Consider the following 24,682-nt stretch of genomic DNA (forward strand, 5'->3'; position numbering starts at 1 on the left):
GGGTAAATCTGTTGTAATGACGTGACTGAAATTCATTCCACAACATCTCATCAGAATTAAGTAGGTGTGATTCAAATTATATTAATTTTAATAAGCTAACATATTGTAACTTATCAGCCACACTTCAGTTCGTTCTTTGAAAATGTCGCGTGCTTGGCTTAAAAGTAACGAGTGCTAAATAGCGAGTAAATAAATATAACAGCGTTGAATTAAGTCGATACAGAGTAACGAGAAATGAAGTGGATTTTTTTTTAAATATATGTCACAGAGTAACAATAACGAGGAATGAAAGCGAAATGAAATGACGCTTCTATTAAGCAGGGAAATGATTTATTTATAACAGCGTTGAATTAAATCTCTGCATATAAACGAGAATCAGTATAAAATTTGATTCCGTATAGAGGAGTGACAATAATGAGAAGTTAATGATAAAAGACACTTCTATTTCACTGACGACTAGTAAGAATTGAATAAATAAATATAATAGCGCTGAATTAACTCGTCACAAAGTAACGAGAATTAAAGTGGGGAATAAGTTTCAATTCCAAATAAACGAGTGAGCGTTGCAAGTTTAAGGTAAATTAACACTCCTATTAAATAAGCGTAATTAAGTATTAGGTATACTTGCTGCAGAGCAACGAGAAGCGATGTGTTTGATAAGACAGGGTATAGACTATTATTGAAAAGGCATAAACATCTAATACACAATTCATTAGTAAATAAAAAAGCAAGGAAATTTTGATACATTAGATGACAGTTTTAACTTAAATTGTTAAAGTTTATGGAAGTCTGATAAAAGCATGCAAAGTAGGGAAACGAGTAGCTCTTTCCCTCTTTAACGATAAGACTAGATATTTGATATCTTGTTTTTTGATATCTCTAAAGGAAAGGCAAAGTAATAGCATATTCCAGCCACATCTCGAGTTATCACTCTCGGGTCAACCCTTGACGAACTCTTTATAGCCATGATGGACCTTCAACTTTTTAGCTGCAGGCTGACGCTTTGATTAAAAATTTATTAATATTTAACTTTCTGCACGCATTGACAGCAACAACATCAACAACAACAAGAGCAACAACATCAACAACAACACGAGCAACATCAACAGCGACGACAATGAAAGCAATGTCCAACTAGCAGCTACTTTGCATAATTGCAAAAATAATCGGGCCGAAAAGCGTCGTCGGGACTTAAATGAAGTTGTTAATATTAATGAGGAAATTTTTCCAGCATGGCACAGCCGTTGCAATGTTTGGTTTTAATATTGTTATTAATCAGCTTTTAATGTATTTAATTAAGTTTTGCTCTCACTCTTCCTTCGGTGTGTCTGTGTGTGTGTGTGTGTGGGTGTTGCGTTGCAAATATGTTGAAAATTTAATCAACATGCTTTTGCCAAGTTGGAGTGCCCTCAGGCCTCACAACTCGATTGGGCCAGGCTAATAATCATTATTGCAAATACTCTCAGCAATCCACAAGATTTAGCAATAAGTAGTGGGGGGCAGAGGAAGGGCAGCGAGTAGGGGAGCAACAGACCCATAGGGCTTGTTACTGGGTCGCCGAGTGAATATTATTACCATGGCATCCAACTTTTATCGACATTTAAAGCAGAAGCAGCAAAAAACTTTTGCAGCAACCAAAAAGTTGTCCAGAAGTAAAAAAAGAGAGAGCACAAAACTTTTTCTTCAGTTTTTTTTTTTATATATATAAATTTTTTGTTTGTTTTTTTTGCGTTGTAGAATCTTTTCATTTTTTTCAATTTGTTTATGGCCAAGTTGAGCGAATGGCCAAGCGTTGCCGTACATGCCTGACACTAACATATTAGGGTGTTGTTCGAGCAGCTGCAGCAAGTGGCAAGTGGCAGGCGACAAGCGACACAATTGCCAAGTCGCAGGCAAGCAGCTGTCCAATGTTCGATCATGTCCACCACTTGTCATACTGAGTGTCCGCTCATTTGTCTGCGCCTTTGCAAATTTGCACTTTATTTACGCAAGCATTCTCAGTGTCTTCTCTCTCGATGCTTTGTCTCCCGTTACGCATTCAATTTTTCATCTTTATGCGACGCTAACGCTTTCGAATGGCCGCCGGGCAGCGGCAGCGGCATAAACGGTGCGAGAGAAAGAGAATGAGAGTGTGAGAGAGAGAGAGCCTCCCATATCCGGCTGGCGTTTATCTTTTGATTTGTGTTTGGCTTCACTTGCTCCATCTGCTGCTGTTGGTCTTCGCTTTTTGCTCAAGTGTTTACAAGTGATTTGCTGTGTTGCTTGTTATGCTTTTGAGCGCAGTTTGAAATTTCTCTGTTTTCTTTCGTTCTCTCGGCTTCATTTTTTTTTTTTTTTTTTTTTGCCTTGTCGGTGTCTCGGTAAAAGTTTCGGCAACAGGAAAACCCAAATGACTCGAGTGAGCTGTGCTTCCGGCTGTTTTGTAGCTTGTTAGCTTTGAACATGCCAATTGAAAATTCGGCTGTTGCCTCCTCTTGGTCCGAGTTCGAGGTGACAATTCGCCAAGAGGCGAAATTTCAGCTACTCATTTGCATTCGATTTAAATTGAAAATTTGCGACCGGAAACTGTTAAATGCGCGTATCAATTGCCAAAATGACAACGTTAAAGAGCTTCAAGAACTATGTGTTTGTACACATAGATATATATCTATATATTTGAGTGTGTTAGAGCGTGGCTGGGCAACCAGCCAAATCGTCAAGCTGCCAAGCTGCGCAAACTGTGCACAATTCTTGTCTAAAAATCGATAAGATGACGACGCTGATGGTGACAAAAATTAAAGGCAATCTCCAAGCAAGGAGTGAAGCACTCCTTCACATACTGCTCATCGAGTAACATAGCTGGAGATGCGGCTCAATCTGTGCCGCATTTTATAGGAGCACACGAACGAACCGTGTCGCCGTCTGCTTTTGCTCTATTTTATTTTCGCTTTATTTACTTAATGTGCGCACTCGAGTTGACGACATCGCTGGCAGCCATATCTGGCGCCTGATGCTCGTAAAATGAAACTTGCAGCCAGTGAAATTAGTTGTTGCAGCCTTACCTCTCCTCCCACTATGTATTTCCTGTCGCAGCGCGTTGGCGTGTTTGGGCCAATTTTTTGGCCTAGTCACCTAGTGTCAGGCCGTCAGACTGTCAGGCTTTTCAGATCTTTAGACAGTCAGCGAATTCACCGAGCTACGCTTTGTGGTTGCTCGCTATTAAATGAAATTGACTTGTACTTTGGCCTTGCAATTGAAGCTTTACCTCTTGCGAGCTGGGGTATATTAAATTTGAGATAAATTTGCAGATATCAAAACGAGCTAGCGTATAATCTTTTTATAAATTCAATTTGGCTGAAAAGCAGTCTTAAGACTGAGCTAAAAATCAAATTTCGTAGCATGCAAAAAGAGTGTAGAAAAATGCTGAAAACAGCTAAGAGAACAATATACTTGTTTGTATATTTTGTATAACCTAATAGTAGCTTTTAAGATCTTAAATAAATATCTTTGAAGTTTGCTAAGCGAGTGTATTTGCTTAGTCGTTTCGTTGCAGCATTTCGTTCTATTTGATTTCTATTTGTTGTAAGTTGCAGCTCTTACTGGCTGCTTTTAGCTGTAGTAAAAGTTTATGAACAACAACGCTGCAATTGTCGTTTTACAGCCATTGCCAAAGCAAAGCCTTGAAGTTTTAAGAGTGGCCATTGTATGTGAGTGGAATGCGAAATGTGGAATTGCGCAAATGTTCAGCATACAACTACTATATATGTACTTCTGTATGTAGTGTGTGAGCATGAGTATGCAAATCAATCGACAGTGAACAAGCATGAACTGCATCAGTCTGTGTCGGCGCTCAAGTTCAAGGAAATCACATATACACACTCGCAAAATAATCATAGACGTGAGTGGCTGTGCTCTTAAATATTCCACTGCTCTATAAAAAGTACAGAAACTAACCAGATTGAATAAAAATTCTAATCTAGTATATGACGAGTATCAAATGCAGCGCACTTTGAGTGAGAACAGCCCTCGTCTTGTGCCGTACGGAGGTGTGTATATAATATGAATCGCATATACAAACAGCCAGTGAAGCCATAACAAATGAAAAGCAAACTTGTGGCTTGACATTGATGAATGCACGATGAGATTTATGCTACGCTTCCTCTCTCTTGCTTGCTGGCTGTTTGACTGCGTATACGTAATATACGTAGTGTACAATATATATGAATGTATATAAAGTGAAAATGTGTATAGGTATATACGTAGCTGAGCGTTGTCTATGAGCTGTCACTCATTCGCTCACTCTCTCCTTCGCTTACTCGCCCAGAAGGGCTCACTGTCTGGCTGAAATAAATGTTAAGTATACGCATAATAGGCCCCACACTACGCCGCGCGCTGTTGCTGTTGCTGCTGCTGCTGCTGCTGCTATTGCCTGTTGTGTCTGCCTCTCGTTAGACTCTGCTGTGTGCTGTGTGTGTATTTTGCTCATTTACGCACTTTAAGTCGCTGGCTTAACACACGTGTCTGCGCCATAGTGTGCGCTGCAGTGTTTACCTGCCCGTCAGCGATATGGAGGGGAGAGACCGAAAAGCAAAGCAAAACAAAAGTAGAGCAGACACAACACTCATACGCCACGTTGGCCTCAGTCACAGGCACAGTCAGCATCCCCCAACAGGGTCGTCATTTTTATATCTCTCTTTCGACACGGGCATAAAGACGGGCATCATTGGCTAGTTAGCTTGATTGTTGTTGGCAATATAACTAGCTCTATTGACTACGACTCTATTACTTGGTGAATTGATCTGTTAATTGGGATTTTGCATTTTATTTGAATGTTGTTTAGTTTTGCTTTAAATAAATATAAAATACAGCGCCGTGTGCTCTAGACAAATAAAATGCAAGGAAAGCTGCTACTTCAATGCACGCTTCATTTCTCTGTTTTGGCATGAGGGCATCTCGACTGTCGACTAGTTGCATTGTGCGCACTTGGCTCGACGTTTTTATTGTTTTGTCTGCTGTGCACACGGGTAAAAGTCGCTTTCTCTGTTTTAATTGTTTGTTTATTTGCTCGCTGGGGCCAAGGGCCAACAGCCCTGGGCAACAACGGACCACAGTTCGTCCCTGCACCTGGTGGCCTTTTCGACTGGGCGTCTTCTTGGCTTTTTGCGTGCTTTTTTGCCATTTGGCAAACATTTGCATAGCTTACAATTAGTGACCTACTGGCCACGGCACACTGCACGGAACGGAATGGCACTGACTGCGCTGGAAACATTTACTGTTTATTGTCTTTAGTGACTCTAACTGTTGCTTGAGCACTCGACTGTTTTAATCATATTATTTTTGGACTGCACTTCACAGCTGAATGTCAAATGTCAGACTTTGACCCTGATCTTGGCATGAGAACCAATTTTTGTAATTCAAATGCAAGTTAGTTTGCCATGACATTTATTGTGTGATGGAATTCCGTTCAGATCTCTAAGTTGAAAGTTCTAGCTGAGCATAGTTTATACGCAGTACAAAATTTGTGCTTAAGTCAGTTGCTACCTGGCGCTGCCATTGCAATTAATGCTGTAGAAGTAATTATATGCATTACCGAAGCACATGTCGAGCAAAAACGGGGGAGTGAAAGCACAGAAAAAATTAATTAAAATGCAATTAAAGTGGCTGCTGGTACAGCACAAAGTACTGCTGAAGTCCTCCCCCCAAAACGACCACATGCACTTTAACTTATTTCTTTTAATGGTTTATTTTATGAAAACGGCAGCCTTAAGTGCTAGTCGGTATGCGGAGGGTGCGGGGGAAAAGAAACGAGCAAAATTACGCGGTAAAGTACCACTTGGCGTTGCGTATACGCAGCGTGTGCATAAGCTCTTCTCGCTTCAGCTTCCAGCTGGAATGTATGTTAACGAAAATTGCATCGTTTATTTGCATTAACTATGCCATACTCTTCACTCTTCACTCTCCCCTCCCCCATCTCTTCATCACTGTCTTGCAGAGTGCACTTTGCCTAATTGATTGTACTTGGCAAGCGCTGTGTCAGTGACTGGTCAGCAGATTTCTTTCTTTAATTGCAGCTGCCAAATCCAACATAGCATAGAGACGCCACAAAGTACCTACACACAAGTACAATCACACTCTCGCCCACACACACAGACATACCTGAAATACGCAGACAGTAAAAAAAAGGGTTGCTGTTCATCGAAGTCGCCAAGAGCAACGTGCGTTGACTTTGTCGCACACAAATATCCAGTTACAGATGAGAAAAGACTCTCGACTTGGACCCCCGCCCAAAAAAGGCATGTCTCTCTTCCCTACTCCTGTGGGTGTGCTGTGGTACTGTGCTGTGATGCGTCATCAGCCTTTGGCATTGTGTTGCCTTTGTGCTATTATTAAAATGCTGCTGCTTTATTTTCTGCGTGTGTTTCTTTTATTTTTTTATGCAAACATGTCTTATGTCTTCATTGCGAGTACACTTACTTTCCACACACACACACACAACATGTGCGCGTATTTTGCGAATTTGTCTTTTTTTAGCCTTTACTCTGGGGAAATTTTCGGGGCCGAGTCGGGGTGCTGTAGTTGATTATGAGCCATTGTTGCTCTTGTTTTTCTTGTTCTTTTTGTTATGGATTATGCGACCATTGGGAGCAACATATTTGCCATGTTGTGCATTTCATTTGATTATGCAATGATAATGGTGACGACGAAACTTTAAAGCCCACTCTCAACCAGTCATGTGACAACAGAAGCGAATTAAATGTAATTAAAAGCATTTTTGGCATTTGCTGGAATTTCGGCAAATATTTAAACACTTGAAGTTCGACAATGACAGCGACAACGACAACGACGCGGGCGACATTTCAACATTTCAGCATTTCGACATTTTGGAATTTGTTTTGCACCTCCATGACATGCATGTGAGTGTGTGTGTGTGTGTGTGTATATGTTCGTGCTCTCATGTGTGTGGGCCCCCAAAGGCCATAAAACGCAATAATAAGGCACATGAAGCATATTTTACACATGTCTTTGTCGCATTTATCACAATCAGCAAACGGGCTGCTGACTGCTGGCATGCCACGCCCCCGCCTCCCCCAGGACTTGCTCAAGTAAGTCTTCCGCCATTCGCATCATCTTTTGCCTACCTACGAAATACTTAAGCAAACACGTCGCATTCAGGGCAACTTTTATTGCATTTTTTGTGAGTTACTCGCAAAAAGCGAGAGGGACACACACACACACACACACACACATTTTTTCGCCAATTGTTTGCAAAAGTGCTTGCCACGCAGCAGCCACGCGTCGTCGTCGCCATCTCCCGCACTTATTGTGTTCCCTAATGTGGCAAAGTTTTTAATAACTTGGCCTTTTTCATGCACAGGTGAATAATAAACATGTTGACAGCCATAATGTGCTTAGAGGCAGAAACAGAAGCCGCGTTTGCCGTTGCCATTGACGTTGCTGGGCATGGGGCAACACATGTTGACACGTGGAATGTCTTGAGGCACAAATATGATAAGAGTGGCAGCTGGTCGTGGGTCATGTCAATAATCAAGTGCCAGCTGGCTTAGCACTAAATACATACGCATACTGCAGGTAATTACATTATTAACTTTACGATCTGAATGCTAATGCCAAAACAACATTGGTGACAGCAATACGAATCATGTGTGATTATCAAGTGCTTATTCACATTCATAGCAGCAGCATTTAATGCTGCTCAAGCTACTCACATTTCATATTCCGAATTCAAGTAGATTTCTGTGCGAGAGATTTCTAGTATAATTGATGCAACTTAAACACTGCTACAGCAAAACAAGTAAGAAACCTAAAATGCGAATGTGCCCGTCTGTCAGATACCTGCCACACTTTCTCAATAAAAGTAAAATAGAATTATCTTTAAAATATACCATCTTAATATACCCAAAAATAGTCGAGTATGCTTCAGTGTCAGATACACATTTTTAATAAAAGTAAAACAGTTCGCTATTATTCTTAATACCATACTAATAGACCGAAAATCAGTAAAAAATGGCGATTGTATATAGCGAAATACTATTATTCTTAAAATACACCATATTTATACATAGAAAAATTTTTAGAATATATCGAATACTATATTCGGAATATCGATATACTAAAATAACATTCAAAATAAATTCCTGCAGAAATTTTTCCCATATAAAGTTGTTTCTTAAATAACTTCTATAATTTGTATATCAACCAAATGGTCAGAAATCATAAAGACTATATTTATGATTAACGCTGATCTACAATATATACTTACGTATATATGTAAATATGTTACATTATGAGGTCGGAGTTGGCTTCTTTTGTCTGTTACATATAGTTATAATACCCTTTTACTTTCATGGCATCGGGTATAATTATTGACAACAGTTTTCAGCACTGACGATTTACGGAGCACAAAATGTGCACAATTTACAAAACAGATTTCCAATCTCAATTTCTGTCTCTTTCCCACTCTCTCTTTCTCTTGGCCTCTTGCGAATTGAATGAATTCTATGGACATTGCTCATACGCAATGTGTGACAGCCTTGCAATTGCAATTTGCCGTGAGCTGACTAAAACGGAAATGCAACCTGAAAACGGTAAAATCTGTGCACACTCTGCATGCTGTTGTGTGTGTGTGTGTGTATGTGTGAGTGTGTGTGTCGAGTGAAGCTGTCTTTGTGACGCTTCGCCACCAGTAGATTGATTAGTTGTGTTGCCATTCAATGTGCCTGTAACGTGCGCTGGATGTGTAGGTGTGTGCGTGGGCACGCGAATTGTCTGTGAATCCGCGCAACAAAAAAAAAAAAAAACAAAAAAAAAAAAAAATAGGGACATATAAAGTGTATGGCGAAAAGCACTTTGAACGCGTAAAGCAATTAACACGCAATTACCATTTCCACTTTTGCCATGTCACTGTGTGTTGACATTTCTCACTGTGTGCGTGTGCCATTGTGTGTGTATGTTTGTGTGTGAATATAGGTGTAATTGGCAATGTGGCTGCGTGTGAAAACGATGTGGCTAGAAGAAACGCCTCCTCGACTGGACAGCGTGAGTGTAGCGATATGTCAAAGCGAAAAGATAACAAATGACAGCGCAGACAGTGCCACTAAAGCAAGACAGACAGCGGAGGGAATGAGAGAGAGAGATACTCGCAGAGAGATACTCTCCAAAATGTACCATCTCTTTCGCAGGGCAGTTGACCGAAAACTGTTGCGCTTCAATCTGGTGGGTGGGCGATAGGGAAAGAGGGTCATCAAGTGAGGCTTTGATTGTTTTTCTAGTCTCTCCTCTGTTTGTTTGTTTGTTGTTGTCATTAGTTGAGCGTGTGACATGGCCCAAGCGAAATCACTCAAATTGTCACTTGCTTAATAATTAACATTAATGCGTGCTCGCAGCAGCGGCAGCAGCAACAGGAACAATAACAGAGTGGCAGCAACACAAACATAAAACAAAAGGCGAGGCGCGGTTGACACTTGGCAGCCAAGCCAGACGCAGGACAGCTGCTTCCGCTTAATTTATGTGTGTGAGTGTGTGTATGTGTGTTCCTAGGATCATTATCACCATGTTTGCCCTTTAATTAATTTGTTTACTTGCCAGCCAAATCGACGCATAATTAACTCAAATGTCTTCTCTCCCAGCGCAATTAAAACCCAAAACGAACTTTGCCAACTTTTGCCTCCGGCCGACAGCCAACTGCCAAGAGCCAACTGCCAGCCACTGCTGCAACATTTACTCATTCAGTTTGCCACTGACATTGAAATTAAAAGTTTACCTGCGAGAGCAGTCCAGCCACTTGTTTAGTGCAATAAATTGTGATTCCATTTCGTTTTGTTTTGTTCCGTTTTTCTCCGAGTGCTTTTTTTCCCTCTGCTCTGTTCTGTTCTGTTGTGTTCTTCCGTTTGGCTACGTTTATCAGTTGTAAGTCTGGCAGGCCATAAAAACCATAAAGTTTCATCCATAAAATATGCTAAAGTTCTGCGACAACAGCACGTAACACAAAAATCCTAAAAGTTAAAATGTCCCGGCCAAGATGTTGCCATATAATCGTAAATTACCTTTAGTTTCGGAACTTCTGCTCGTTCGTTTATTTCACATTCATAAATTGAGAAGAACGCGCACTTAAATGTTAATGTTAGTTTCATTAATCATTAAAATATTTGTTCAACTATGCGAGCAATAAACATACTATATATGATACTTGAGTTAATCATAATCGCTCAAATGTTTATTTGGCATTCTAGAACTCATTTGTAATTATATACGTTAAACTTTGAAATTCATAAAAGAGAACGCTCTTAGGGTCATTTTGAATTTTGAATAAGTATGACTTTAAATGACTTAGTTATTCGCCTTCTGCTTCAACAGCTTCTACGACTAATGAAATGTCATAAAAACGCTCTTTGGCAATTTGCGACAGTTTTGTTAATGTATGCTTGGGTGTGTGAGTGTGTGTGTGTGTGTGCGTTGGTGCCATTATACATATGTTGCTACACATGCTACACAGATAGAAGATATATGAGTCTCTCTGTATCATGTCGAAGGGCAAGCTGCAATTTACGACCGCTGCTTTGGTAAAACAAACACGTTTTCATTAAAAAGTCTGCGTTTGATGGCACAGAAACCGATGTAGGCGGAAGGCAGCAGACGGGAGACAGCAGACGGCAGTCAGTAGTCAACAACCGACAGTCGACAGTCGGTTGTAGGCGGTAAGCGGTCAGGGGTGTGGTTGAAGGTCATGTGCGCGCTTTGCTTGACTTTTGCCAAATTAACCAAAACGAAGAAGAACACAAAAACGAACAAAAAAAAAAAAAAAAAAATATGAGAAACAAGCAAACATACTTTTTGCATTTTTGATATGTCGACAACGTGTGCACTTTGCGTTCCTCACTTTCCTCGCTAATGTCGCGCTTTATACGACTTTTGCGCGAATTACTTTGTTTTTCCTTTTGGGTGGACTTTAAAATTTGCTAGTGATCAGCGTAATTTCTCTTTTAAGCTTGAAGACAAATTCGAATGATAAAAAATCGTCGAGTCAGGGAGGGGAAAGCCATGACCTGTATGTCCCTAGTTCAGAACACGTCCCAATGCCATTTAAGACAAGCAACGACAAGTTTCGCTAGTTATCGTTAAGCTCCCTCGTGTGTGTGTGTGCGCAATTGATACAAGCAATTACCCACGGCTACAATTAGAGAATTTTGTAATGCAGTAGCATGTTTTTGGCTGCTCTAATTGTGCAATTAAGTAAATCAATTACACATTCACATATGTTTACATCTACACACACATACACACACACAAACACACACACACACAGAAGTAAATATTTAATGCTAGCGAAAATTTCAAGATGTTGCGACCTTAAAGTCATTCACGTGCGCCCAGAAGTAGGCAACACTTTAAATTATTCATGAGACTTTGAAATGGAAATGGAAATTTGTGGGACGACCTCAAGCCGAAGATGCCCAAGTTCTGACTGAGTTCTAAATCGCAGCAGATCCTTTGGATTCATGTTCGTAGAGCTTCACTTGGCTTTGGTTTTGAACTGATAGCAGCACAGCACAGAGAGAGAGTTCACGTGCTATGTGAAAGCGTCTGTAAAACAGCCGACTGAAATATGAATAGACACATTTTTGGGTATATGCTAATTATGGTAATTATTAGAAAATTATTATGCAGTTTTGTCATTGCTAATTATGCTAATTAATACTAGAGTTTTGTTGAGTTTGAAGTTTTGATAAGTGCATTTAATATTCGATTTGGCATTTTGTTTTTATGAAAACGAATTTATTTTGTCATTTGCTGTGGCTCCACCTGCTGCTGCTGCTGTTGATGCTTCGTTTTGTCGTTTTTGGGGCATAAAGTTATTAAGTTTGCCGCAAAGTTGGAACAGTCGTGTCTGCAATGGTATTGAAGTTCCATTTTGGAAAGTCCAGTGCTAACTTTGGTCTTTATCGCAAACGCAAATGCATAAATAATTGCAGAATTTCAACTTTTTCATCGAAATTTAGTGCGACAAAAGTTGTACACTAAGAGGAAATTGATTTGCTAACGCATTTTAAAATATATACATACATATTTAGTAGAAGATTGTTGAACAAACAGATCTGGCAATAAATATAAACTTCACTTAGTCTGAGCTTGGTCTTCACTTCACTCTCCGCAGCATTTTTTTATTTTTTTAAGAAAGTTATTTGTGTGTTTGTTTGTTGGTTTATCGCTCTTTCAGTCTGTCTGTCTGTCTGTCTGTCTGTTTGTGTGGTTTCACTGTAATTTTATACAGAATTAGAAAATTGAATATGCCAGTATGTCCTGACTCGGTCTCGTTCTCGGTCTTTATCCTGGCAGAATGACTGCACGGCTGCCTTTAGCCGAGTCAAGGTAAAGCTGAATGCGACATTAAGAATGGGCGTTGCGAATTGGAAAATTTAATTTGCAATGGCCGAGAACTTTTCAAGCCGCAGAAAGACAAAAAAAGACCACAACGCAGTGAATGCTTTAATTGAAGCTGATCGACTAACAAATGCCCTACGTGAAGTAGATAGATAGCCGAACAACAATTCGACTGCACTTTTGCTATGCCAAAAACTTAATAGCATCATTGCCATTCTGTAGCCCATTTGGTCACAGGGTATTAAGACCAGAATCAACTGACAAATCTGCACAAAATAAGGCCACATTGTCGTCCTGGTCTGCGAATTTCTTGAGCATTTCAGTCTCGGTTTTTTTTTCTTAATTTTCGACGTGGCTTAAATTCTCATCTTCGTAACGTATTTTTTTTTTTGGCATCGTCTTCTTCTGGTTTTTCTTTTTGTCTCTATGTTGTCGGCATCTGCTTTTATTCTGGCATTTGCTGGCATTCGCCTCAAATTTTTGTTCTCATTTGGCCAATTTTTTTTTTCGTGGCCGCTGTTGTTGCTATTGTTGTTGTGCTAAACCAAATTTCAATTATTTTGTTTGTTACCATTTTCATTACGTTTCGCTTTCATAGTCGCCTGTCAGCGTGTAACAAAGCGCAAAGCGAAAACTTGGAAAAAAAAAGAAGTAAAAATAGAAGAAACAACAAAAAAAAAAAAAAAAAATGGAAAATGGAAAATTGCTTATAATACACAAAATACAAACAGTCTCTATCTCTGCGTGTGAGATACTAACACAGTCACTCAATGTGGAACGGACATTGTCCTCAGCCCGACATTGGAACCCTTGCCCCTTGGCCCCTTCAATTGTTGCAGCATTTTGTGGCTTTGTTTTGCGCTGCGATAGCGACTCTTTAAACGACATTAAACTGCTCTAGTGGCATAATGAACTACCAGCAATAGAATGAGCAACAGCAAGAGCTATGCCATCGATGCGTGTAGCCGGTGCTTTGATGTGTGCCTGCCACCTAGTGCCTGCCACATGCCACATGCCACATGCCCCAATCCCTGTGCCGTCTGTGCTGTCAAATGCAGTGACTGTGCCTGGCTTTTTTCTATGTGTGTGTACATTTCACTGGCCTTTTCTTTGTTGCTTCTCTCGTTTCATTTTCGTTTAATTTTTTTCGGCACTGCCTCGACTCACATGACAACATGACGACGTCGTCACATACGATGAACCCATTCCCTCCCCTTTATAGATTTGATCACACGCGGTGACGGCGGCGGCGATACGCTTAAAATTCCAAGCACTCTTTGTGCGAAAGCAACTGGCAATGTTTTCGCTGAATTGTTTTCGAATTGAAACTTGATTATGTATCAACAGCTAAGACAGCCATGGCGGTTAGTTTGGGGTCTCAGACTGAAGGGGAGACCCATGGCCAATGGTCAGAGAATGGGAAAACGAATGGAATGGTCAGGGATCGGCGCGTGTCCATTTCATTTTATCGCTCGACTGCATTGTAAATATTTTGTTTAGCCGCGCTTTGCCAGCTGCTGACACAAACGCCCTGCGAAAATATAAATAAGGCAAACGCTTTGATAAACTAAGCTCGGGTGTGTCAGTATGTTTCTACGTCTCTCTCTGTGTGAGTGTGTGTGTGTTTTTGTTTGTTGCTGTGTCTGAGTGAGTGTAAACTGTGATGTGCTTGTGTTTGTCTGCACATTGGAGATGAGATTATAGACAAAATGTGAAAACATGGAAATCCCTCAGTGATATATTTGCGAAAATTGCAAGCGTAACTTGTGCGTATTACGGAAATATTTATGTCTCATTTTGCTTGACTTCACTTTAGAACAGTATGTAATTTAAGATTATTTAAGTCAATAATCTGCAGTTGGTTTGAGTTTAAAATTCATGAGATTTTAGTTTGTAAATAAAATTGGAATTTTTTTTTTGATGGTTCAGAAAATTCTGATAAACAAGATTTTTGTATTCAACTTTTGAAAATAATATTACGACAATAAAAATACTTATCATCTTATGTAAAAAAAACAGAAAGATTGTTTTGCTATTTGAAAGCGAAATAAGAAATATTTTTTATATTAAACTAAAAATGCGATGGTTCAGAAAATTCTGAAAAACAAGATTTTTGTATACAACTTTTGAAAATAATATTACGGCAATAAAATAACTTATCATCTTATGTAAAAAACAGAAAGATTGTTTAGATATTTTACAGCGAAATAAGAAATATTTTTTATATTAAACTAAAAATACAAAAAAAAATACATGAAATTTTATGAGATCAAAAATTGTTAAATGCAAAAGAATGTTTTCTTTAAATATTAAAAATGAAACGAAGAACACGCTATCAACCTGTGAATTTAGATAGTATACAAGAACATTCTTTTTTTACTGCTTTTTGTTTGTCAATCAACTAATTTTTATCGTTTAGCAAGTAATTGAGTTTTCTTTGTTTTACAAAAAAAAAATTCCTAGTTTTAAAGCAAATGGTAAATAACTCGTTTATTTTTTCTTTATTTTTTACATATAAATGAACTTAATTATATCGTTTAGCAATTAATCGAGTTTTCTCCGTGACTATCGTCAGCATTTTTCTCCAGAACAAACTGCGCGGGTTAAAGGAAGCCAAGAACATTGGTTGTTTGTGTAACGTTTGCTGCTCTGACAGCTGCTTTTCAAATGCAAATAATATCACTGTTGGTTTTTATTTCGTTGCTTGGCTGACTTGGCTTTTTTTTTGTTGTTGCTGCGACTTTTTCAGCGTTTTCTTTCTTTTTTCAGTTTGCTGCATTCGAATGAAGTTGACGGACGCCTTCGCTGTCGACGTTTATGCACGAAATGTGTTTTTAATGAAGCCTTTTAACCAGTCGGCTTGGTCTGCCTAATAAAGACCACGCCGCGTTCACAGCCCGTCAACAGAGTCCTTTCGCCGTCCCATACTGTCAGTCCGTCCGTCCGTCTTTGTCGGGACTCGTCAACCGCCCGTCACTCGTCACTCATCGCATTTATTTTATGTTTTTTTTGCCGTTTGCCCTGGCCCTGCCTTTCGTTTTCTTTTTCCCTTTTTCAATAAATCGCAAATGGGCATTTGTCCTTGCCCGATTCTGTTTGTGGGTCTGGGTATAAGGTATAAGGCATAAGGTATAAGGATTGCGAATGCTTGCTAGGAGTTTGGAAGTCTCAACTTGGAGAGTCAGTGAGAGATGGGGGCAAAGTTTATGCAAAGTAGCTTTTAATATGTTTACGACTAAACATTTTCGGCTGCTGGCTGTGCAGGTTAATGGCTGCTCTCTTGCTTTTATTACACAATTTTTAATAATTCCTTTAAAGGAAATATTAAACTTTACTGCTGTAGCCGCACTTCTGTGTGCTCTCCATTCATTCACACTCTCGTGGCTCTCAGCTCTCAGCTTTCTGCGTTCTGCGTTCTGTTTCGTTTTCCGTTTTCATTTTCATTCGAAAATGCCGCAGCAATTTTATTGTAATTTATTTCACAGAATCTGCTGCCAAATTTAAGTGGCTCAAATTTAAATGAAGCGCACAAAAATGAAATGTTAATGGACCAGCCACCAACCACCATTACAGACAGTGAGTGGAAAGTGAACAAAAAAAAGTGACTCTGAGTGGCCTTTGCAGTGGTACATAGTTTATTTAATTTTTGTGCATGAAATATGCGTGACTTTTAGCCACGTTGAAGCCGTTGACAGTTGTTGCGAAGTACATAGTCTGGCTCACATTTAAAATGAAAATGCGGCTGCTTTTACTTTTTCTCTCTGTTCGAGCACAAATTAATTAATATTTAAGCTGCTTAAAAGTTTGCTTATATTTAACATTTCACGCTGGCTATTTTCCGAGAGAGCGAGAGGCAAGGAGAGGGAGGGAAGTGGAGCGAATAAGATCCTTGGGTAAATTAAACAGCACGTGGAAGCCAAGCAGCAAAATTTCATATTCATATCTTGGCAAAAGGCCTTTGACTTTTCATTCATCAAGTTGATTAAGGCATATAATAAGCGAGTAATTAAAATTGCGGCCGGCAAATTTAAATACAATTTAATAGAGAATTATCTTAATATTAGGCAAATGATTTTGCTCTATGCTATGCTTCAAGCTTATTTTCAACTTTCTAATTATGCTCAACGTTGCGTATACGCAATGTTGTGTGTTAATTGTGTGACTTTTTGTGTTTGTTCAGTATATTCGAGCACCGAATATTATGGCCCATCACGTTGTGGACTGCAATGGATTAACGAGCGGACTGCACATAAAACTCAGCTGACTTTTTGAGGCCATAAACCGCAAGCGGAGTGAAGTTCATATATATGTATGTAAGTATAGGGCATAGAGTATGGAGTGTGTGTGTGTGTGAGTTCCCTCGGGCCATGGTGTCCCAATGTAGGCAATAAAAATGTTTAAACCCAAAAATTATACTCATACAAGCTGAAAACCCCAGAGAGGCTGCATTATGCTGCTCTCGAGCAAATGACACAAAGAGCTAGCGCGTAGGAAAGTTCTTAGAACATTGTTTGCAGCATAATATGCGAGAAAGTTGCACGTTTTTTTTGGGTAAAACTCGTGACAGGAGACGCCACTTGATGATGAATGGGAATCACCTCCGGCATCAGCCGTCGTTGACTTTACTTTCGCTCTCTCTCTTTCTCATTTTCTCTATGCGTTCCGGTGATGCTTCTGTGTAGGGATACTCGTCGTATGTGGCAATGAGGATGTGTGCATGTGTGTGTGTGTGTGTGGCTACTGCCCTTGCTGGTCGATAGCTGAGGGTCCTGGCTGGCATAAGTTTTATGGCGCTCACTACTTTCAGCTCTGGCGGGAACGTTAATCTTATTTGCTGGCAGCGCTGTTGTACATTTTTCGGGCGGGGGTTTTGTGCGTAAATAAAAGTAACAAATGTCGCCAGCTGCGAGTGTTAGAGCTGTACACTCAGAACGGGGAGTGGAGAGAGGTTGGGAATGAACGAGGAAGGGAAAGAAGATATCAGCAGCTGGCGACTAAGCGCCAAAGGCGCATATTTTGTCTACTAAAAGCATGCCAGGGATTTTCGCATTACAATAAAAACGTGGCACTTTGCGCCATGCATAAGTCAGCCTCAGTTCATGTATGTGCATGTGTGATGCTGCTTATAAGTTTTTGCAAGCACAAGAATATGTGTTTGGTGCGTGTGGATGTGTGTGTGTGTTTAGAAGATGTAGCCATAGACAAGACGCTGGTCGTTGCCAAGTTTTGGTGCGTGAATTGAATGCAAAACTCGAAAGTTAAATATTGCACGCTTCGCTGGCAGAGAACGGGGAAGTCAACTTTTGCTTGGCAGCATCTTAAATTTAATTAAAGCGACAGCCAAAGCAAATACGATTACATCAGAGACCGTGAGAGAGCCTTCAGATTGTGGACTGTAAATGTAACTGTAACAGTAAGTATAAATGTTACTTTGACTTTGAGTTTGGCTTTTAGACAACTGCCAAAACTGATTTGCCGAGCCGTCTCCAACTGACAACAGCAGACAGTCAGCGCATAAATCTGAACATTCCCTCGTAGTACACGTTTTTTGGCATGTCAGGTGACTGACTGACTGACTGACTGCTTGACTTACTGACTGACTGACTGACGGACTGCTTGGCTGACTAGGTTCTGGGCTTGGCTTTTGCCTCGGGAGTTGAGCAACATATCTTTGCATACTTGATGGCGCATAATGGCGCAAAAAATTGTTTACATGCATAAAAAATGTTTTGCATTTACATAATTTTTGACTTTTCAAGTCGCATTCAGGTCTTGTGCGCTTTTACGCTGCCTTTGCACTTTTCTATGCTCCATTTCTCTCCCTCGGTATGCTCTGATCCCTCCCCACACTTGTGAATTCGCTTTAGAGCTTGTTTTGTTTTTGTATCTTGCTGCTAGCTAAAACAACAACAACAATAAAAAAGAAAACAAATTGTGAAAATATTGTTGCATACTTTCAGGTAATTTAATTTTACCAATTTTCTCATTCCCATCTTTGTCTCTATCTCCATAACCAACGTTTATTTTCTCGCTCTGTTTTTCTCTTTCTATTTGTGTGTGTGCGTAAGGTCAGTTAAGCTGTTGTGATAGCTAATTTTAAATGCATATCCAACCAGTTAAAACCCGACCGCTTTATTTTGCAATTACCCAATTCTAGGAAATTACATTTCTATGAATTTATGCTAAATTTTATTTCCAAGAGATTCTTGTCCTAATTTCGATTAAAATGTTTGGCATTTTATGTGTTATGACAAGCAGCTAAATTGCAAAGTGCATTTATTATTTAACATATTAGTTTTTGGGTACAAACCATTTCAATGGCACTTAAATTCTAGTTATAATTGCATTTACTCACATTTCGAGAGCGCTTTAATTGTTGTTGATTAGAAATTTCGAAGTTCAACATGCCACAGAACACAAATATTTTTGCAATAAATTGAATATTGGAATTTTTCGAAAATATTTTGTTTGCACTTTGTTTCTAACTTAACTTTGCACTGAAATTTGCCGGCAAAATTCACGCATCACTTGCGGCACTGATAAAACCGTTTAAAGTAATGCCCCTACAATAAACACAAGTGCACAGGCACACACTGAGAGAGACACACATACACACAGAGAGATGAAGAAATTGTTAGGTGAAATTTGTTGGGGCACACGTGAAAGTCTCGGTAAAAGCGAAAGAACGTCCAGTTGCGCGCTGTGCCATCGACAAACTGATGATAAACGAAAAATGTTTATCAGCAGCAAGCGTCGCACAGAGCACCCAAAAAGCCGCTGCCGCAGTCGACGTCAGCAGCAGCAACAGCGCAGGCAGCAGGCAGCAAACATTGACTACGTCACAGCGTGTACGTGAGCAGCAGTAAGCGCAGCAGGCAGCATCGTCGTCGTCGTCGTCGTCGTTCTCGGTTCGTATTTTTGGGCCGAAGACTGTCGCGATGTCGGTCGCGCCATGTGCAAATTGTTGCTGCCAGCGTCGCAGCTGGTACGCCTCTGGGCGCTGCTCTCTTTGTGTAGAGTTTCGCTCTTAGTTCGAAAACCAAGAGAGAGACATAGAGAGCGCTAACTGAAGACTCTTTACCATTGAGCTGTCTGTTATCAGTTGATAAGCGCTGAGTGCTTTGTTGGGATAGGCCCCGCTGCTGTTGCATGCAGCCAGAGCAGCTTATGTAAAGTATGTAAATCTCAAGTATGTATCTGCATCTCGGTGCAAGTTGTTTCGCTTTCAGCAAATGGTCAACAACTTGGACGATAAGCCATCGGTAGTAAGCGAGACAACGGTACGTATACTTTATGTAACTATTCGTAGCCAGCGGCAAGTGCAGCTCAAAGTGCTGACCAAAACAGAACTGCAAAGGCGAGAGCTAAATCAGAGACAGAGAGATACGGGCACTGCAACAATAAGCTTTAGCAAATAAGCATTAGTTGATAAGAAAAAGGAAGACCAATAAATACCCTATGAATAATCAAATGGTTACTATGCTTTTTGTTTATCAACATTACTTAAAACTTCGTTATTGCTTCTATTACTTTTTTACATTTGTAACTTCTTGTTCAGCATACCCTTATGTGACAGTCTACAGGGTATAAGCTGTGAAATTGCAATGGCGAGCGAGCAGAAAGCACAACCACAGCAATATATGCAAATGTCTGTTTCCTGCTATGAATTCTTGGCATTTTTCAAACAAAATGGAACAATGGCAGCTAGATGCTGTTGCTGCTCTTGTTGTTGTTGTTTCTGCTATGGCTGTTCCCGTTACTTGATGCTGCCTATGATGACAACATGGCAACAGCAACTACAACAATGACTGCAAAAAGTGACGCTGCCAACACCAGCCAAAGCCCCAATGTGCTAACAATAAACTTAAGAAATGTATAATACAATAACGTTTTATAACCACACGCAGGAACACATAGAAAAAAAAAAACAAACAAAAAAGGCAACTGCAACACAAACTAATAACAATAAGCAAAAAAAAAAACTATAGTTTTCTGTTGAGAGAAGCATTTTTTCAGCATTTTGATAAATTTATGATTTCGGAAATGCCAGAAATTTATTTCTCTTTGCTAAGGGTAATTTCATAACGGATTTTGTCCCATGCGAGACTATTTACAGTGAAAATAATATAAACTGAATCAATTTTAAAAATAAGTGAATGTTATTCTTAAAGCTTGAGATAAGCACTATACTTAAAGCTAAGATTGATTCAAGAACTTGTTATGTTCTACGATAAAATATATAAATTCGTTCATTTTTTGGTTTTGCATACTAATTAAAGTACTTATCTAGAGCTATAAAAATAACCTTTTCTTAGTTTTAAAATTGTTTCAGTTTATGTTATTTTCAATGTAAAGAGTCTCGCACGGGAAAAATTCCGTCATGGAATCACCCATATGGAGTTTTTAGTTATTCTAAAAATATATCTGCAATCATGTCTTTCACTTAATTCCACAAGAAGACATGACATTTAAACCTCAAAGAGGATTTAGTAATTTGATTTGTTGAATTTTTCTTGGCATATTGAATACTTGCACTGCCTTCCATCTATTTTTGGTGCCCACTGTATAATTGAGTTCAGTGCCAGACGAGTTCATTCGTGGTGCTTTCCTCCGGCCACTCAACTAATGAGCAACAACTAATTCATAATTAAGCACTTGCATTTCCCCCCTCATCATTCTTTCGTTTACTGTGTCTCTCTCTTTCTCTCTCTCTCTCTCTCTCTCTCTGACTATCGCTGTTCTCTTTCAGTCCATCTCGACAAGTTGCGTGTAATTGGCACAATTACAAACTGCAATCGTCTTATGATTCAACAAAAGTAAACAAAATTTGCAAATTTAATTTCCCCAGCAATTTTCATCCGCAAGAGAGAAAGCAAAATGCATTTTCTAAAAAAATGCAGACAATTTTCAGTGTCGATTAATTTGTGGAACTGAGAGAAATGTAAATTATGAACTGCAACTTTGCTATATTCGACTAACTAATACCCTTTCTATTTCAGGAACTGAACGCAAGCTAAAAATACTATTGAAATTAATTGCTTTTGGTCCAGTTTAATTTGCGGCAAATTGAAAGCTTGACATGATTAGATTTAGCCGCAGCTTCAAATGCGGGCTCGGCTGCCATTTAACCTTTTCACCTGTCCAAGGTCCTTAAACCAAAATGTGACAGAGAAATTAAATTTGCTCGCAGCGACATTGACAATGACCAGCAACCTCCTTATGATGGATAAATTAAAATGCACTTAGCGTGCGCGGTAAATGTTACGAGCCAAGTTGCTGAAAGAGTCGGCAGCCAACTGGCGAAGTGACATGCGGTTGGCCAAAAGCTGTAGTCGAGAGTTAAGCGCACGAGGACAGGCAAAAGTTAAACTCTTTTTTACAGCTTAATGGCCGAAGAAAGTAAGTTGGAACACGAGTATACGAAGCCGGGTCATTAGTTTTTATATGTATGTGCATGTGAACTCTTTGCAATCGAGTCAACTCTGGGGCGGCAATAAATAAAATTTTAATTCTGTGAACTTATAAGCATTTAATCTGAAAGCTTTGCTAAATTAAACAGTATTTATTGCTGACTTAAGTGATTAAATGGTTTTTGACCAGTGGCAGAAATGGAATTAAATGGAATTGAAAATAGATTTCAAATATAAATCTAAAAGCTGAATGCCAACTAATTGTAGCCATTTTGCAACTGTTTCAATCGAATTTAAATAAGTAATGAATAGAAATGTGAGATGCAACGTTTGACCTTTCCTTCGAGTGCTGCAACTGGTGCAGAATGATGATGTAATCATTAGTAAGAGGATATTTACGAGTAGTTTTCATTACTTAATATTTAAGTCGACTCTTGCTGCTACTAATCTGGCTTATTGTCAATTATCATTATCTTTGTTCTTTGTGCTGCTGCTGCTACTGCCCACCTGACCACCTGCCGATTAAGCAATTGCTCCGACACGACACAACGAATGAAGCAACAGTAAATAAAAGCTCATTAAATCTGATAAAGCTTGTCTCCCAGCAGCCTGCTGCCGTCTGCGACTGACAAAAGTCAAAAGGGGTTGTGCTCCACTCCACTGAGTGCTAAGTACGAGCACTCATTGTGCAAATATTAATAATAATCACATTTTGAACGAGCAAAACTCGGCAGTAAACACACACAGACAGACAGACTGACAGGCAGTCAGCAGGACGCTTGTTTCATCTTCAAAGGCAAAACTTACGTTGACCAAAAAGCAAAAAAAAAAGAAAAGAAAAATGCTTAAGTTGGCAGCATGTGTAAAATATGAAATCTGTTTTTATTTATTTAATGTGTTTCCCCATTATAAACTTAAATGCTTGGCTATAAAATATACCCAAGTCAGTCATTTAAAAAAATAAATAAATGCTATACTTAAGCAAATTGTGATGCGTGAAATGCACTTAAATGATTTATTAAAGTTATCTGCAAACAGTCACACAGATAATAATCTTATATTAGAGTTTTCTTTATGTTTAATAACAGCAATTAACATAAAATTAAATCGCTTGACTACAGCATTAATTATAATGTAAGCTCATTTTGAAATTGCATAAATAATGCGTTGCAAGTCTCTTATCCAACTGCGCTCAGGCCAAGCAAAATTGACTTGTCACCCGTATCTTATGGTTGCATCTCTTGCTGAGCTGCTTTAGCTACCATTTGTATTACTCAGCTGTGCTTAATATTAACTTGTTTTGTTGAGCTCAAGGGTCAAGTTGCAAAGTGTTTACTGGAATTTGTCAGTAGAGCTTTGCACTAGAATTTTCAGGCGTTACTCGTGCGTATGTTAATTGCATTAAGTGAAGGAGTGATTGGCTGAAGAGGGCAAGCGGAAGTATGGAAGGATTGAGAGGGGTGTGGAAGAGCACCCGCAGCAGGACAATGGCAGCCACAACAGCTTTCAATTTATCTTTTACAATGTGATTTATATGCTAACAGGCGGTCAATTTGTTTTTGTTGCTACTGTTGTTTTCGCTTCTTGCAGTTGTTTCAAGTTGCAAGCGAAGGCATTTTATTTTCCCTCTCGCTTGCACTTAACTTCTCTCTCACTCTCTCTCACTTGCTTGTCATACATGCTCCGTTGGTATTTGTATTTGTACTTTGTGTACGTTAGTGTGTGTGCATGCAAATGACTTGGCAACTGACAGCCACAACCAACAACAAACTGCTGACCAAGTGTGTGACTGTGAGTGTGTGTGCGTGTGTGTGTGTATGTGTGCCTGTTGCAATTGTAGTTGCATTGTGTGTATCTTGCCCAACCAAAAATTTGCACATAAAGTATCTCTGACAGCAAAGTTTTCACTTGTAAAAGTTGCATGCAACATGAGGCATTCGAAATGCCTTTCAATGCCTGCGATACCCTTACTGCCTGCGGTTTTTGTTGCAGCAACGCGTTGCAAATAAATTTGACTGAGACAACGAGCAGCAGCAGAAATAGCAACAACAACAACAATCAGAGCAACTGGCATGACTCAATTAAAAGCAACACAGACGACAGACAGCCCCAAAAAAACACTCGAACCGGACCATGCCTCATAAATTTGCAGCATGCCCCAACGCCTCACTCTATCGCGCTCTCTTTCTCTGTCTTTCTGTTGTTGACAATTTAAATGGACTTGTGCTGCATTTAAGGCGCTTTGATGTGTGTGAGTGTTCTAGTTATTTATTATTGTTGTTATTGATTTCAGAGTAATATTTTCGTTAGTCAACTGCCAAGCATAATAGTCAAAAGTAGAACTTTACTTATACGCCATGTACTACAATTTTTGTTATGAATGTAAAAATGAGAAATAAACTGATAAATTGGCTTTCCTATTGCTCTCGATAGATTTGATATTTCCGGCTATTTATATAGCATTTAATGCGTTGCAATGCATTAAAATGAAAGTGCTTTGCACTAAGACGCAAAAAAATTTCTAGTTTAATTTTTTTCCAAACCATTTTCAATTGCATTTTCATAGAAGCTATCTAATTGCATACTTCAGCAAGCATTTGATTCGTGAATGCTGCTCATAACAGTTTCAAATAGCATCAAGCATTCTCCATTGATTGTATACAACTATTGTCTATAGAATATTGCGCCATTAGAAAATGCTTTGCAGTTAAATACGTAAAGTTTGGAGTGTTTCGCAAATTAGCTTTAATGGACTTAAAGAAAAGGGAAACGCGTTTGCTCAGTGACTTTTCAGTTGATACTGCTGCCGCTGACTCAACAGTTCAATTGAATTTGATGCTGGCCGCCGCCGTCATGGTTTTTGACTATGAAATCTAGATAACAACTTTTTGGCA

At 39.3% G+C, this 24,682-nt stretch overlaps 1 protein-coding gene across 3 annotated transcripts in view; it reads right to left on the bottom strand.

The window, feature by feature from the left end:
* The window catches only part of LOC133839925 (5-hydroxytryptamine receptor 2A), a 70,624-nt gene extending 51,524 nt beyond the window's left edge, over positions 1 to 19,100 (bottom strand). For 2 of the 3 annotated variants that reach the window (XM_062271577.1, XM_062271576.1), the window contains exon 1: positions 18,734 to 19,100. The gene's annotated coding sequence lies outside the window, so the exon portion shown is untranslated. The remainder of the gene's footprint in view (positions 1 to 18,733) is intronic. The other variant, XM_062271575.1, reaches the window with a different exon arrangement.
* Positions 19,101 to 24,682: the final 5,582 nt, after the last annotated feature.

The sequence above is a fragment of the Drosophila sulfurigaster genome, chromosome 3 (genome assembly GCF_023558435.1).
Source record: "Drosophila sulfurigaster albostrigata strain 15112-1811.04 chromosome 3, ASM2355843v2, whole genome shotgun sequence".
Lineage (NCBI taxonomy): Eukaryota > Metazoa > Arthropoda > Insecta > Diptera > Drosophilidae > Drosophila > Drosophila sulfurigaster.